At 33.6% G+C, this 18,323-nt stretch overlaps 1 pseudogene; it reads left to right on the top strand.

The window, feature by feature from the left end:
• The first annotated feature begins 7,106 nt into the window (after positions 1–7,106).
• Positions 7,107–16,017, top strand: LOC149230721 (subtilisin-like protease SBT1.7; annotated as a pseudogene).
• The last annotated feature ends 2,306 nt before the right edge of the window (positions 16,018–18,323 follow it).

The following is an 18,323-nucleotide window of genomic DNA, read 5'->3' as shown; positions in this document are numbered from 1 at the left end:
ACATAAAGATTCTTAATTCCAACGTAAACTGTATAAATATTCTGTGATAGTCCTCTGCAAACAATGCAGAAATTCTACTGCAGCAGTCAAGGTTCACAACTACTTATGTTTATTTTTTCTAAGTTGGAAAATTCTTTAGGATCAGTTAGAACTATTTTATTCATCATCAACTAACTATTATTGCAGAATCAATGGCATAATCTATTATTGTAATGCCAATGAGCTTCTTCTGATCGCAGAACTAACAATATAGTTTATCATCAACTAACTATCATTGCAGGAACAATGGCAGAAGCTTTGAGTTTCTTTTGATGCTATTCTCCTGTAACAGGCCTCTGCAAACAATGTAGAATACTACCATATGACTCCAGATTTTTCATTGCTTATTATGTTTATTTTCTGTACTTTGGAAAGTTTTGTTAAATTTTTTAAGATAGGGTTAGAATCAGTTGGAACTATGTTAACAATACACTCACTATTATTGCAGGCACTATGGCAGAAAACTCACTATTATTGCAGGAAATATGGCAGACTATTATTATTACTACCAAGGAATGTTGTCTACAGATTTTCTTTGGTAAAGGCTAGATTTTCTTTGGCGCCGCTATTATTGCAGGCACTATGGCATAAAACTAACTATTATTGCAGTCACAATGGCAGATTATTATTATTACTACAACTTTTTTGATAAGTGCGTTTTTTTAAACCACCTCCTCACTAATACCGTTTCGATGTCTGTATCAGCTTTACTAATGAATTGAAGATCCTATTATCGTTTAAATTTTTCTGATCAACAGGACCTACGTTGTTTGCCGAATTCCTTATCAGCAGCACACGCAGACATTGGGGCCCGCTATCATTGAATTTAAGATTTCAAACCACTGGTGGTTAATATATAGTAAATAAAATCTATCTTATAGAATATCTAAATGATGATAGTATTCCATTATTCGAATACGAATAATTCGAGATTTAGAAAAAATACAATACGGGAAAAATTCGGAAGTAGAGATCTTTCAAAATTAAATTATTTTTAAATTAAAAAAAAAAATCTATATTCTAATATATATTTAAAAAAAAATCATATTATCAAGTCCTAAATTTTAATATAAACCCTTAAAAATAAGAAAAAATAACAACATTATTAATTAATAACTAAAACAACATAATTCTCTCCTTGTAGATTTAGCGTTTCCAGTGAAACAAACTTTCAAAGAGTTGTTTACAGTGTAGATTTTGTTAGTCCAGATATGCATTCTACTCAATTCAAAACAGACCGAAAGGGAGAAACACACCCCAATAGAGAGGAAGGGAGAAACACACCCCAACTTTAATTCATCTTTTCCATTTTGTTACTAATGGGGAATAAGGGAAGTATAAAATTCAAATAAAAAAAATTGGAGAATATATATTTTATAAATATTTATAGATAAGAATTTGTTTTTCTTTGTTATAGGAATTTATTATTTTTAATACGTATAAACTTACTATTTTTTTACTATATTTTAATATATAATTTATTGTTTTTTACAATTATAACTTTTTTTAATATGCAATTTACTATTTACTATACTTTTTTAATATAGAAATTTCTATTATATATATATATATATATATCTTAACAAAAAATCTTTACCAAGTTAAATAATAAATGTAATTTTTTTTAATATAAAAAATTATGTTTTAAACAACATAGAAATTTCTATTTTTAAATATTAAATTTTATACTAATATTTTTTTTATTAAATTTCATCATAATTGTAATATTTGTAACATACCATTTTATTAAATTCCATTATGATTATAATATTCTTAATATACCATTTACAGTTTATCATAATTGTAATATTCTTAACATACCATCTTACTAAATTCCATCATAACTGTAATATCCCTGACATACCATTTACAGTTTATTATAATTTTTTTTAATATAATTTTTTTTATTACCAAATTCCATCCATCATTGTAATAAGTTAATAAGTTTAACCATCATTGTAATAAGTTAATAAGTTTAACCATCATTGTAATAAGTTAATAAGTTTAACCTACCATTTAAAGTTTATTATAAAAAAAATTAATATAAAAAATTTATTTAAAAAAAAAATGTACCGAATTCCAATTTCCGAATTTACCGCCGAATCGAACCGTACTGCCGTATTTCCGAATTTTTCTGGCCAGTACGGCCGAACTTGGTAGCTATGGTTGAAATATCATAAAAATTGTTTGAGAGTTGAATCACACAGGGAAAATAAAAAATTATAGAAACCATATATAATAAAATAATGAGAATTATATATAAAAAATAAATTTTATTTTATAAAATATTTAAATGAAAGTATTATATTATGTTATTGGTTGAAATATTATAAAAAAAAAGTTTGAGAAGAGAATTACATATAGAGAATAAAAACTATCTTTTAGATTATTTAAATGATGGCAGTATTATAAGATAATTTTTCATTAGTAAATAGATAATATTTTCATCGGTATAACTTTTGATTTTAAAAAATCTTATTATATAATAATTTTTTTTATTATTTATCAAGTTTTATTAATAGAATAGTTTTTATAAAGTTATTTTTATTAAAAATTTTATATATATTAACATTAAATTTGATTAGTTAATTTATGGTATTTATTATTTATTAATTTTTCTTTTGTAAGCTTGGCACAATTACATCTTCAACATGTTCAATATATCACCTCGATGAAAGTGGGGAATTTAACATATGACTTCACGTCAAGGAGTGCCTTAAGATCTCGTGAACATTATTTATCAAATTTGAAAATAATAAAATTGTCAAATTTAATTAAATTTTTATTAAATATTGTATTTTATAAAATTTAATATATTGATATTAATAAAATTTTAATTATTTAACATTTTTTGTCTTGCAAATTTTTTATCATGACTTAGTTGTCAAACTAGCAGATACTCATTATTGTTATTCAAGGTAAAACTACGTCACTTCAATTTCACTCGTGCCACATACCTCTAAATCTTGTGTTGTTAACTTATAAACTCTTAGCCAAATAAATAATTTTAAAACATACTCCAAGATCACAATTAACATTTAATGTTTTATTGATTTAAAATTAATAAATTATTTGATAAAATACCATATCTCAAACATATAGATATTGGTTTAGTGTAAATAGGTGGTGGAATTTTCTCGGACAAAACTGGCCTGTCCCCTCACACACAAAAGATCGCATTCATTCAAACTCAATTTAATTGTTTTGCGGCCCTCTCTTTGTGTTGACTGCTGGAGCGAAATATCGTGTTTCATGCCTTCGAGAACGTTATTGAATATTGGACATGTTATTCCGGATAAAGCGAAATATGCCACACGGTATTTCACTCAAACTCGGGGAGCATAATTCAACAATATTCAGCAATTAGGTGGAATATGTTATTTTCTATACAAATTTATAGGATTTTTTAGATTTGAATTATTATTATCATATTGATTTAAAGTAAGTCAACCATTAAGAGGCTAAAATTATTATTATGATAGTGATTTACTTGAAATATGTAAGTAGGATTTTTAGATTTGAGTTATTATTATAATATTGATTTAAAGTAATTGGTTTACGATGGGTTTAATTTACATTAACTTGTGCATTGAAATTTTATAAAAATAGTTTTGAGATAAGAATTACATATAGAAAATAAAAATTATGTTTAAATAGTAATAGTAATTTAAAATAACTTTGATTCGGGTGATGGAGTGGTTAAGCAGTCATAATGGCAATGTCAGAAATTGGTTGGAGGTAGGACTGCTTACCGCAGTTCGCATGAGGGAAAGGCAGAACGTGGAAAGGTACTGCCGAACGGTCGAGAGAAGTGGTGTGAGGAATGTCAGGGTGAGGAGAGGTGGGGAGGACGGCGATGAAGGAAGGATGGGACAACAAGGTGCTGTGAGGAGGTATGAAAAAGGGAGTAAGGAAGGAAGGATGCGTAGAGTTAGAGAGGAGTGCGACGAGGAAGCCAGACAAGCAGCCAGAACACAGGGAGCAAAATCCCGGATAGAAGGGAGCGACGACATGGCACGGGCTGCCAAAGGTCGCGGTCGAGGTCGCAGTGGTAGGACAAATATTGGTTTGTGCTCTCAGGACAATGACACCCTAGGAAAAAGGTTGGGGCGGCGTCCCATGGACGATACCGTGAAGGAAGCGGCTAGAGCTTATATAAAAGATACAGATGCCGGCATCAGGGGATTCGAAGGAGGAGATGGAAAAATGGAGAGGCCTCTTTCCTGACCCTGGCAATATGAGAGGTCGAATGTCATAATACAAACAGAGTCTCCATTTGTACTGGCTCATGAAGAGGTTGGTGCGTAAGGCAATGGAGCAAGTTTTAGTGGGGATGGCACTGATAATCAGGGGTATGACTGATTATAAACGGGACTTGTAAACCATACAATTCCAATTCTGTAAACAAAATATGTGCCTGGATCGCATACAAAGGCACATCCCTTGCATCGTGGAAATGACACTAGCAAACAACGGCTCAGCAGAGGAGCAAACAACGGCTTAGCAAAGGATCCAACAGTCGTTGAGCCAGACCAGGACGAGTTAAAGGAATAGATTGAGTACATGAACTCAAACCAATGTTTTTTAGCGGCTGGTTTTTCTTTTAATATGCATGTTTATGGGAACTGTAGATAGAAACTGGTTTTTAAATAGTTATGTTTATATAGCCTGGGTAGAAAGACTGCTAATTTACCAATTTTGGATGGCATATAATATGCTTAGGTGGCCAACACACTTGGTTTCCCACTGGGCGAGTTGAGGCCACCTATTGACAGTTTGTGTACTCAGCTTGTTTTTATATAAATAGAAAAAAGGACCTACCTAAGCTTACAAAAACAAAATAGCAATTTAAAATAGGTATTTGTATGAGGTTTAGTTTCTATTATATTATTCATTAAAATTTAATAAAAAATATTTGAGAGTAAAAATTACATATGAAAATAAAAGTTATTTTATAAAGTATCTACACTATTCACTATTTTATAAATGGATAGATAATTTTTCCATTCATATTGAAATTTATTCTAAATTTTTATTTAAAAAAGTCTTATTATATAATAATATTTTCACCATGCATATTAATTTATGGAATATGTTGTTTATCAAATTTAATGAAAAAACATTTTTTATAAAATTATTTTTCATTAATTTTTTTATACATAACCATATTAAAATTATTTTTGATTAAATTTTTTATACATAACCCTATTAAATTTGATTATATGAGATTTGTTATTTATCAAGTTTTATTATATTTAAAATAATAAAAATGATATAATAATATTATTATTAAATTTTTATTGTTAAAAAATATTAGTTTAAATGATTTAGTGAATAATTTATTTTCCTAATTTTATGCATTCAAGTCTCTAATTCATTTTCTTTTTATATAAGTTCAAGTGTAACGCCCTGCGTTCTTGGGCATGGGCGCGCGCTCCCTCCGTCGTGAAAAATCGACTAAGTATGCGAAGGTTCGTCGTGTGTGTGCGCGCAAGTATTGGCGAGCTTGCGGAATATATACGATGGGCGACTGCATATGTGAACACACCCACTCTTGGGCGAGCCGACGTTGGAGGCAAACAAAGTATGGGCATTCACGTTAATATTTTGGAGGTCGGCCGAGGATGGACTTGCGATCTCACTTGCATATAAACAAGGATGGACTGCGGTTCATTTGGACAGCGAACAATCAACCGAAGGCACTTCACTCTACATCGCACAACAGTGTGCGCACTTGGGTGAAGGCGCAGGTTGGCGTTACTGCAGCTCGGGTATGAGCCCGCCGAGACGGGCGAAGGTATTGGGCACGGTAGAGTGGAGTGGTGCGCACGGGCGCCCACCGCACGGAAGTCGCATTGGGTTTGGGTTGTGGCTTGGGCAAGGGTCGTGCACGGGTGCGCCCGCCCGCCCAACGCCGAATTGTGTGAACTTGTAATATTGTATCATTGTATTTCTTGGTGGAGTCTTGGCAGACCGCCGTGCGCTCTTGCACGGGCGGGCGCCCTCCCTTTTATTGAACGCCGGTTGAGCGCGGCTCCCGGTCATGTAAAATTCCGCATATATAATAAAAGATCGTTTATTATTATTATTGCCGAGTTGTATTATTATCTTTATATTGTTGATGGTTTCCGCACATTAATAATATGAATTCATGTTTATTATGAATTGTTGAAGGCGTAGTTCGCAAAGTTAATTAACGGTGAACAAGTTATTAACTTAGGCGGTGCCGCACCCGCTCAATTAAACGAAAAAAGAATTGGGGGCGTGACATCAAGTCTCTAAACATATTAAAGTAAACATAACTACACTAAAAAAAAAATTCAATTTAAATTTAATATTTTATTATCTCTAAATAAAACATCTCATATTAAAAGAATCGATTTAAAAACTCTAAAATCATATTAAATTTTTTCCACTTATATAATTTGTATTTGGTGTAATTTTCACCATCAATCTTGAGAAATGATTTTCCAAAAATTCTACATTTTACTATTTACTTAGATTTACTATCTATTTAGAAATATATTTACGTATATAAAATTTTGTATTTCATTAATTTAAAAATAAATTAGTTATAGAAGAAAATACGTATAAATACCGCCACAAATTAAAAGGTCTAAATTGAATTAATAAAATAAATATATAAAAATTCTAAAATAATAATATCAATAAAAAATTATAATAAAATAAAATAATCCTAAATATTTTGAACTTTTCCCACCTTATCCTCTGCTAAAACATGATCCGAACGCGAGCCCAATTTAATGTCCCACGGCTCTTCCCCTGTTAAGGTCGTGGAAATTTTATTGACTAAAAATGGCATCTAAAACCCTGTATCCATTAAAAACCAATGTAGTTGTTCTTCGACCAAATATTCCACATCATGTTTCTCTCAGTTGAATGCAACTGACAGCGAGATATTCCATCATCTCTTTATGTAAACGCGTTCTCATTTTCTTTTGTCAAGCAGGAAGCATGATTCAACAGCATTTCTCAATTACATGGAATATTATACACGCTCTTTCCTATAAATTTTAGACATGCATCGCATGAATTCTCGGCAAGGAATGAGCTCCAGGGATTGAGTCCCTCTTTGTGCGTAATTTCATTGCTGTCATTTTGTATCATATCGCTGCTAGTGATATGGAGATTATTAAGGCTTGTAACTGCGCAATTGTTTTGGTGATCATTAGTTTAGTGTTGCCTTCACAGGCGTTGGCTACGTCTAGTGAGGATGAGGAGATCAAATCGTATATTGTTTACATGGATAAATCCATGAAACCCCATCATTTCAGCCTCCACCAACACTGGTACGCTTCAATGATAGACCGGGTTTCAGGATCCAAATCGGATCCCACTGCTATGCTATACATGTACGATACGGTGATGCATGGCTTTTCTGCCAAGCTGACCAGCACAGGCGCTCAAGCTATGCTGAATATGGATGGATGCTTGGCTGTATTGCCGGACTCTGTCGGTAGGCTTCATACTACTCGGACCCCGGATTTTCTGGGGTTGAGCTCTACTGATGGTCTATGGCCATTGTCGCATTACGGTGATGACGTCATCGTGGGCGTGGTGGATACAGGAATATGGCCCGAGAGCAAGAGCTTCAGCGATCATGGCCTAAGTACTCCCGCGCCCGCGAAATGGAAGGGAGAGTGTGAAGTGGGTTCCGACTTCAATGCGTCCCACTGTAATAAAAAACTCATTGGAGCCCGTTACTTTGTCAAAGGATATGAAGCCCAGTACGGTCGTGTCCAAGAAAAAGACGATTATAGATCTCCTCGGGATGCCGAAGGACATGGTACGCACACTTCCTCTACTGCGGCCGGATCGGAGGTGCCTGCTTCCAGCTTTCTTGGTTTCGCCGGAGGGACGGCTAGAGGTATGGCTACCAAAGCTCGATTGGCCGTCTATAAAGTCTGTTGGGCTCTTGACTGCGTAACTTCAGATGTGCTTGCGGGAATGGAGGCGGCTGTTTCGGACGGAGTCGACATGCTATCGATATCGCTCGGCATCGTTAGTGATGCCGCTTATTATGATGATATTATAGCAATTGGTGCTCTGGGAGCGACTGAGAAGGGTGTTTTTGTCTCGTGTTCGGCCGGTAATTCAGGGCCTTATGAGATTTTCAACACGGCGCCATGGATAACCACCGTAGGCGCCAGCACCATCGACAGAGAGTTCCCGGCTCCCGTCGTGCTTGGCAACGGCAAAAGCTACATGGGCTTCGCCCTCAACAAAGACTTGTCTCTGGCCAACGAGCAATTGCCTTTGGTATACGGGAAAACCGCCTCGAGTAAGAAATATGCAAATTTCTGCATTAATGGAAGCCTTCATCCCGATATGGTCCGTGGAAAAATTGTACTCTGTGATCTTGGACAAGTCGGAACCAGGCCTGGAATTTGACGTCCTGTGGGACGTATTTTTGATTTTAGAACGTATTTGACGGCAGCAAAAAAATCTTCCACGTCAAACTTGACGTGCGATATACTTTTCCAATCCGTCATTTTGACGTCCACTTTCATAAAGAAAACGTAAATATTTATAATACCTGTAATCAGAGTATGGGACTCTGGACCATGTCACCACCGGGAGTATGGGTCTGGACTACGTCACCACCAGGAGTATGGGTCTGGACCACGTCACCACCGGACCAGCAGTGCTGCAGTAGCCGTGGTACACAATGCTTTACGCTGGCAGCTGCACACAGTGTAAAATAAAACGCTTTAACTGCATCACCATCCCACTGCGTATTAAGGGTACTTACCATTGAATAATCCAGCTACCATCTGCCCGTCGCTGTCGCCAGGCCTGGAATTTGACGTCCTGTGGGACGTATTTTTGATTTTAGGACGTATTTGACGGCAGCAAAAAAATCTTCCACGTCAAACTTGACGTGCGATATACTTTTCCAATCCGTCATTTTGACGTCCACTTTCATAAAGAAAACGTAAATATTTATAATACCTGTAATCAGAGTATGGGACTCTGGACCATGTCACCACCGGGAGTATGGGTCTGGACTACGTCACCACCAGGAGTATGGGTCTGGACCACGTCACCACCGGACCAGCAGTGCTGCAGTAGCCGTGGTACACAATGCTTTACGCTGGCAGCTGCACACAGTGTAAAATAAAACGCTTTAACTGCATCACCATCCCACTGCGTACTAAGGGTACTTACCATTGAATAATCCAGCTACCATCTGCCCGGCGCTGCCGCTCAAAATTAAAACGAGACTTGCAATTTTGCAAATTGCAATCTGCCACTGCTAGTCACTAGTGCCGCTGCCGCAGACTGCAGTGCGTATTCTTCCAAGCTGTGCAGTGCCTATTCCTCCAGGGTCTGGTGAAGCTCAGGTTCTAATCTGGGGAGTCGGAGGGTTCACTGGAGTTCAGTCGTGGATCATGGATGTCAGGGTATAAACAAAGAACCAGCAAACAGGGTAAGTACAGAAAGCGATTTTTTCATTTTTCACAATATCACATGTAAGTTTGTAACGACAATTATGGTCTGAAAGTAATGTCCGGACTCCTTGGTTTTTCAAATAGTGAAAAGGATATATCCAGGGTCATATTCTTTTAATAACAAGAATTTGAATTAATGTATTTGTAGTGATTTTAGTTGTATTTAGAAAAGTTCATAAGATCCCTTGACAAAGTTCATATATCCACTTCACGCCTAATAGATTTTGAGATTAAGATTTATTTCTACCAGTTCTAAATACTTCTTTAATGTTGGAGAGTCCGCATTTCATCTTATTCTCTGATAGACTGTGTATCAATTTTCTCGCGTATCGGTAATATCGTCATTTTTTAACCAGAGAGCACTGTTCAGTTTCCCCACGGACCCCATGAATAGTACGCTGTCAAATTGTTTTGTTCAGTGCTTCCTGAAAGCGCTCCAACAGTGAGTACTGCGCTATGAAATAAATTTTTCGTGCACTATATTGGTGGGTTAAACATGCCTACGGCATTTTGGTGAAAGGGTCATTCAAAATTTCGAACTTCTTATTTTGGATCAGATGGGTTTCGTCTAATTCTTAGTAAGTTTTTGGTGAAAGGATCATTCAAACTTTTTATTTTGGATCAGATGGGTTTCGTCTAATTCTTAGTAAGTTAGGTTTTAAACATCATCCGGGAAGTTTCAATGAACTTAATTAAAGTTTTCACTCTTGTTTTGTTTTGATTTGATTTCGGAATATTTTTGGAATTTGAATTTCATTTGATTTTAATTATTTTGGGAATTTTAATGATAATAATCAAATTAGTTGTTTGATTGGGCTGCTTTATATCACATTTTAAAAATATTTCAAAATAAAAATAACTTTTAATGTTAAAACTCTAAAATTTTGATTGCTTTTGAAAATAGGGTTGAACATTCCAACGAGTCCCACCATGAAAAAAAAAATTCAGCGTACTGAAACTTTAGTCCAAATTGAATTAATCAATTAGGACTTTGAGGTGAAACTTTTTCTAAGCACATGAAATTTTAGTCTCAGTTAGAACTTTGTGGTAAGTTTCAACGGATTCACTCAATTTTTAAATTTTTGTGTGCTTGGTAGAGGACCAAACATCTTAAAGAGAGTTCTCCCATGAAAAATTCTCTAACTCTATGGAATTATAAATATAATTTAATTAAAATGGAGAGAAAAAAAAATTGTGATTTTTTATCAGTTATTTTTTTTAATTGGATGGTAAATCTTAAAACATTCCAGGTTTTTTTTAATATTATTATAGATTTTAGAATATTTTGAAAATATAAATATAAAGGATATTAATAAAATGATGAATTTTAAGTCATCGTTGCAATGGTGTTTTTGGGTAATATAATTTTAAGTAGAATTGTTGCTTTTTATTGTTTAAAATGCATTTTTCTATACATAAATGGATTCAGTGTTCTAAAAAACTAGTGAAACACTCTAACTCTGCTGCTTAAACAACTTGAACTTATAATTTTTAAAAATCTCTTCCAAAATTATAGACAAAATTAAAAAAAAAATTAAAAAAATGCCACTTATAATTTTAAAAAATATCTTTAAGATTTGAACAAAATTAAAAAAATATTTAGAAAATAAACCATTTTATCTATTAATTAAACCACCCATTCCAATAAATATGATGTGATTTAATACTCATAAATATGCATTGAAACTGATATATAAATTTATATAGATTTTTTTGATGTATAAGAATGTTATTAGAAAAAAGAAACTATTTAATTAACTTATATGCATTAGTGTTTTTTGAAATATTCTAGAATTTATAATGGAATTAAACTAAAATGCATTATCCCAGGCAAGAAAGCAACTGACCTCGGTTGGCATGCATTCATCCATGAGATGGAAAACCAGAAACAATTAGAATTTTCCAAAACCATGATTATGCCACACTGAAGTAAGGCATACAGTTAAACCCTATTAGAGGGTTCTTGGAATGAGAGACGGTATGCGATATAGAGATATATTCAAGTATCAATGTTAGAATCTTGTCCTATCACACAGAACACGGAGATCAAACACCTACCGCGTGATTTCTTTTGTTTATTAGGTGGTTGCAGGGCATGGGCCCTCAGATTTGATTTTTTAAACTATAATAGGGGGAAGAGGTTTCTTAAGTAAGTTGAGATTCATTACCCCCTAAGATCTTTCTGAATTTTTTTAAATTACTGTTTAAACTTTATACGGTTTAATATATAAATTTTATTCTATTTAATATATAAATTTTATGTTGTTTAATATATAAATTGATAGTGTTGGAGTCTCTCTTTGGTGTGTTGCATATTTGGGATGCAAATTTTAGTAGGCTGAAGTTTATTTTCAGATATATTTATGTTCTGCTTATTTATTCTACAATGTTGTCCATTGTTATATTCATTTTTGATTTAATGAATTTTATTTTATATATATATATTTTATACAGGTGGTCACAAACCTACAAATGTCTCAAAAGAGAAAGATACAAGTTACAATTGGGGAAATGTATGGATGGACAAAAGGGAAAACTAGATGAAGAAACAAATGAAGTTGAAGAAGAGGTTGGTGATAATTCAGAAATGAAAGTGCAAACAAAAAGACAATTTCGCATGGAATGGTTAAATAAGTTTGTTTGGTTGAATTATGTGAGGTTTGATGATAAAATAACTATGAAGTGTAACTATTGTGAGAAGTATAGGATGAATGGACCATGGGGTTTAGGGAATGGTTGCACCACATTACAACATGATGCTCTTGTTACTCATGAAAGATCACGAGCGCATAAAGATGCTAAGGAAAGATGGATTAATGCATTGGAGGGAAATATGAAACTAATTCCAAATCATGTTAGACAGATGAGAGATGCCAATAAAGAAAGAGTGATTTCTACAATGAAAATATCATATTTCACTTGTCAAGAATATTTATCTCTATCAAAGTATGAGAAGCTTTGCAAATTTCTAATGGATGCAAAAACTCCAAATATGCCAAAGTCTCAAGAGTACTCTTCATACACTAATCGTAAGTCTGCAAATGATTTTATATATTGCATATCAAAACATCTTGAACAGATTCAGATAAAAAATATGTTGGAAAGTCCTTTCTTCTCATTGATGGTTGATGAAAGCACTGATCGAACCTTAGAGCAACACCTTGTTATTTATGCAACATATTTAGACTCAAAGGGTCTCGGGCCACCTATCTTGCAGTTTATGAAGCTCAAAGATGTAGTAGATGGAAAAGGAAAAACAATATATGATAGTGTCAATCAATTAATAGATGTTAGAGGCCTTCAATATAAAGATTTGATAGTTGTTTCTACAGATGGAGCTTCAGCAATGATTGGACATGAAAATGGCTTTGTTTCATTTTTGAAAAAGAACAATCCAAACCTTATTACAGTTCATTGTGTGGCTCATCGTGAGTCTTTAGCAGCAGCAGATGCTTCTAAGAAATTCCCTGAGTTATTATTTGTTGAAAAAATTGCAAACAAAGTGTATTCATGGGTTCAAAACTCTCCAAAGAGAAATAGTGAACTTAATGATTTGCTTAGAGTCATGCAAATTGATGTTCTTGATGTTCTACAAATACATTCAGTGAGATGGTTATCCAGGGGGGAAGTTATTATAAGGCTTGTGAAACTTATGCCAGCAATTTTAACTTTGTGGAAAAATGGAAAAAAAACTGCATCTTGGTATGATAAGACAAGAATATATTCTATCCAGTTTTGTTTACATATGCTTGCTGATGTGCTAGGGGAATTGAACAAGTTGAATGTGACTTTTCAAGAAGAAAATGTAGACATTACAACTATTGGGTTGGCTCTTGAAGTAACTATAAGCACATTATCTAGATGGTTTTTGAGAAAAGAGACATTTGCAGAAGGCACAACTTATCTTTCAAAGTTTTTAAATGATTCTGAAAATGGATACATTGATATTAAAGATGAAGGGAAAGTTGTAGATAGACATGAGTTACAATACATCTCTATCTCAGCCATGGATATTGAATCCAATGAAGCAAGGAAACAATCTATGAAACCTTGTATTGAAGGTACACAAGAGAGTTGTCAGCAACTCACTGAAGGTTATATAGAGACTCTCATAGACTCTTTGAATGAAAGATTTCCAGACCTTCATCTTTTTAATGCAGCGAAATTGTTCAGCCCTTGTTATTATTCAGAAGAGCGTCGTAGTCGTGAGAAAAATTCAGAGCGTTGGTTTTTAAAGCTTTTTCAACATTTGCAACATACCGTATCAAATGATGTTGGATTTGTAGCTTTATTTGATGTTAAAGCTTGTAAAAGAGAGTTGCACCCTTTTGTTGATTCATTAAATCTGGCTTGTGAGGGGTTTTCTATGAAAGAAGCATGGAAAGTCTTTCATAACACAAAACAGTGGCACAAAACCTATCCTAATATGATGAAATTATGGCAAGCTGTCCTCACTATTCCTGCAAGTACAGTGGATTGTGAAAGGGGATTTTCCAAGCAAAACATCATCAAGGACATTAGAAAATCGAGGCTTGGGTTGGATACACTAGATGCTCTAATGAGAGTATCTCTGAATGGACCTGAATCATCTAATGTTGATTGGCATGCAGTATATGAGATATGGATAGATACAAAGTCAAGAAGGATTCTTGAGCTTTGAAAATTCTTCTAGTTTATGTTTAAGGGAGGATCTATGTATTGAAATATTCCTATTGATAAAAAAATTTGTAGTTTCTCCAGAAAGTTTGACTTTTAATGAAGTATAATAACTGTTTATTATTACATAACTTTTCTGTATTTTCTCTAGATGATTTATTTATAGTTCAAGATTTATTTATAATCTCACTAGATAATTTATTTATAGTCCATGGATTGTAAATTTTTTGAAAAGATTTTATTGTTTAAATGGCTCCACCATAAATCTGAGCTATAAATATGATAGACTGCAAATCTGCAATTTCAATCTAACAAGAAACATTATAAACAACAGTGATTATCAGCCTCCATTTGATGACTTATTATGTGTTGTGGAATAAATTTACAAAAATTATTAAAATAGAATTTTCTGTGACACTCACATATTTAGTTAAAACGTAAAACGAAGGGTAAAAAAAATACAAAAACGTCATCAAATTTTAATTTGACAGGCAAAAAAAATTTGAAATTCCAGGCCTGGTCGGAACTACAGAAAAAGGACTGGTCGTGCAGCGAGCCGGCGGTGCGGGGATGATTCTAGTTAATCAGGATGAAGATGGAGACTATTCGCCGACCAGACATAATCTGTTCCAGGCGACCATGGTGGGTCCCAAGGCCGGGGAATACATAAAAGCTTACATAAACACGAGTACAAATCCTATGGCAACTATGAAATTGGAGGGGCTGACTGTAATTGGTAAAGCACGAGCTCCGGTCGTAACAGCATTTTCGTCCAGAGGGCCGAATACCATCGTTCCGGAGATCCTTAAACCGGACCTGATTGCTCCGGGAGTCAACATATTGGCGGCGTGGACAGGGCACGCGGGGCCAACGTACTCCGACAAGGAAAGAGTAGATTTCAATATAATCTCTGGGACTTCGATGTCTTGCCCTCATGTGACCGGCCTCGCGGCGCTTATACGCGCTGCTCATCCGGCATGGACACCCGCAGCAATAAAATCGGCTCTCATGACATCTTCGGTGCTATTCGACAACCGCAAAAGCCCTATAAGCGACGCATTCACCGCTTTACCGGCAAACGCCTTTGCAATGGGCGCGGGTCATGTGAATCCCAATGCTGCCTTGGATCCCGGTCTCCTCTATGATCTTGGAATGGACGACTACGTTAGCTTTCTGTGTACCCTAAATTACACAGCAAAGCAAATTCATATTCTGACAAGGCAGGCAACATCCTGCCCCAAATTACGCTCCGCGCCGGGAGATCTCAACTATCCATCATTCTCGGTGGTGTTTAAGCCGCGTAGTTTGGTTCGTGTTACGAGGAGAACCGTGACGAACGTTGGAGGAGCACCGTCTGTATATGAAATGGCAGTCGAGTGCAGCCGACGACACTCGCCTTCGAAAAGCAAAACCAGAAGGCGACTTATACAGTGACATTCGAAAGCAAAATTGCAGCTGACCACAAACCTAAAGGACGCCAAGCGTTCGGTCAAATATTGTGGAAATGCGTGAAGGGCGGAACGCAAGTTGTTCGCAGTCCTGTGGCCATAGCCTGGACAGTGGAGTGATGAAGAATGAGTGGACTGGCCCAGTTGTTGGTCTGTGGGCCTCTAGTTTGAATAAAAGTAGAAGCCAGCCATCCATGAAGATGTAACGCATTTTGTTTTGTTTTTACGTCGGTACAACGACACGACACCACGGGGTCTTCCAACTTCCAGTCATTGTAGGCTTACCTTGCCCATTATCTTCTGCATGCTTATTTGTCAATTCCTATTACATGTAAAATGAAAATATCATGTTGCCAGTGAAATAAAAATGTGATACAGGAAATGTTTTCAAAGTTGTTAGGCTATGCATTTCACTTTATGCGAAACCAATTAATTCGCTTATGCAAATACTTTTTTCAGCTAGAAAAATTTTTCCGTTTTATATTATGATTAAAACAGTACATATTTATATTTAGGATGGACAGATCGCCTTCATAAATCCTTTAAGATCTACAATTTGACTACATAGAGAAGTAAATGCTTATTATATAGACATTTGAAACTGTAGGTTAATATTAGTAGTAATTATGAATCTATATACTCTCTATCTTATCTATAATATATCACAAAATTAAACTAAGAGAGTCTATAAAACTAGAATGTATCTCATCATTTACATGCTCTGTATATAACTACATTAAAATAAACATTCCTCTTATTTTTTCTATGCCAATATTACAAACGCAACTGTGACCAAGAAATTCACTTATTACAAATGTAAAGATGCGATTTTGACAACTCTCTATACATGTATATATGTGGTTTTTATCTTCAATCTCTCTCTCATAAAACTGCAAACTAATTATAAATTAATCTAATTTTATGAAATTTATAAGTCAATTTCAACCGCTGCTTTTAGGTCTCAATCTCGTGAGGATGTTGAATTCCAACAGAGAGGTAATATACGAAGTCTATCTTATAAGGCACTTGAAAACCAGTATTAATCCATAATATATCATGAGGAAATATTATTAATAAAAAAAACATCTGTAACACTATGTTATTGTTTTAATTAATTAACTTTTTCACTTATAACTGGGTTATATTATAATGGATATTATAATAACCTAAAAAGTTAAACAATTCTACCAATACACATGGCAAAGTTTGACCTAATCTCCCACCATCATTCCATAGCAATACACATGACAATTTAATCCAGTGTATATTTAATCCAGAGTATTTAATTATTATGATTATAATTCTTTTATATAGTTTCTAATTTATTTAATCATATTTTGTTAAAAATAAATTTTTTTAAGTTGTTTGAGGTATATGTATTAATTTTAGTGAAAATGTTGTTTTTACACATGACAATTTAATCCAGAGTATATTTAATTATTATGATTATAATTCTTGTATATAGTTTCTAATTTATTTAATCATATTTTGTTAAATATTATAATTTTTTATGAGAAATTTTTCGGCGTAAATCACATGATATTTCATTTGTCCTGACGATGAACCACACTAGTTGGTTCGAAACACGTAACAAATGAAATATCATGTGATTTATGCCGAAAAATCTCTCATAAAAACTTGATATGGATCACAGAAGCCTCAATTCAACAATTATAATTCTTGTATATAATTGTTTGGGGTAGACGCATTAATTTTAGTGAAGATGTTGATTTTTAATTATATTTGATTTTTTGCATTAGATATATTGATTTGGGTGTAGATGTTGGCTTCTAATCTTATTTGATTTCTTGCATTATATGCATTGCTAGTCTCCCTTCTTTATCACCAACTAATTACTAATAGACAGTTACATATATTCAAAATTACTAATAGAGTAATTCCATACAACATTGTATTCAAAATATTTATAAGAGGAAAATGTATATTTATAAACATCAAAACAAATCAAAATATTATTGAAGGAGATGTGTAATTGTTTGGAGAAACAAATAATGTAAATATTTTATAAATCTGGCCACTCATTAAAAAAATTCAAAAATACACTATTTCTTGACTTTGCAAAATAGAGAATAAAAAAAAAAAATCATCAAAATATTTTTGAAGGAAAAAAATTATTTCAAACAAAAACAAAGAAACAAAATTATTTCAAGAGTAATTTTTACGTAGTAAATTATTAAAACTATATATTTTGTAATATTTGGAGGAACACTATTTAGAATAATTAGTTGTCAAAAGTTATGATACTTAAAATTAAATTACATGAAATAGATGTGCAATATCAATCCTCCTGCAAACTATTGATAAGATTGTCTCCCTTTTTCATCACCAACTAATCACTAATAGAAGATTACATATACATATAAAAATATAACACAACAAGTGTAACATCACAAACATTAACATCCAAATCCAAACACATAAACACACAAATCATTCAAAGTATCCAAACAAGGATTTACAAACCATTCAAGGAAAGCAATATATACCAAAATAAAGAAGAAACATAATGTGAATTTTGATTTTATCTCAAACATATATATAATAATGATAATCTAAACATGTGACATCGTTACCCTCAAGTGGAACCAACTTAGATCCATCTAACACCAGATCTATCATGAGGATCCCTCGAAGTGTAAATCTTCCCTCAAATTTAATACAAAAAAAAAATTAATCTCTCGAAACA

Source organism: Pinus tabuliformis, chromosome J (genome assembly GCF_031772625.1).
Source record: "Pinus tabuliformis cultivar Carrire ecotype Pingquan chromosome J, CPIR1, whole genome shotgun sequence".
Lineage (NCBI taxonomy): Eukaryota > Viridiplantae > Streptophyta > Pinopsida > Pinales > Pinaceae > Pinus > Pinus tabuliformis.
The sequence above is the reverse complement of the archived record's forward strand: the minus strand, read 5'-3'. Positions and strand labels throughout refer to the sequence as shown.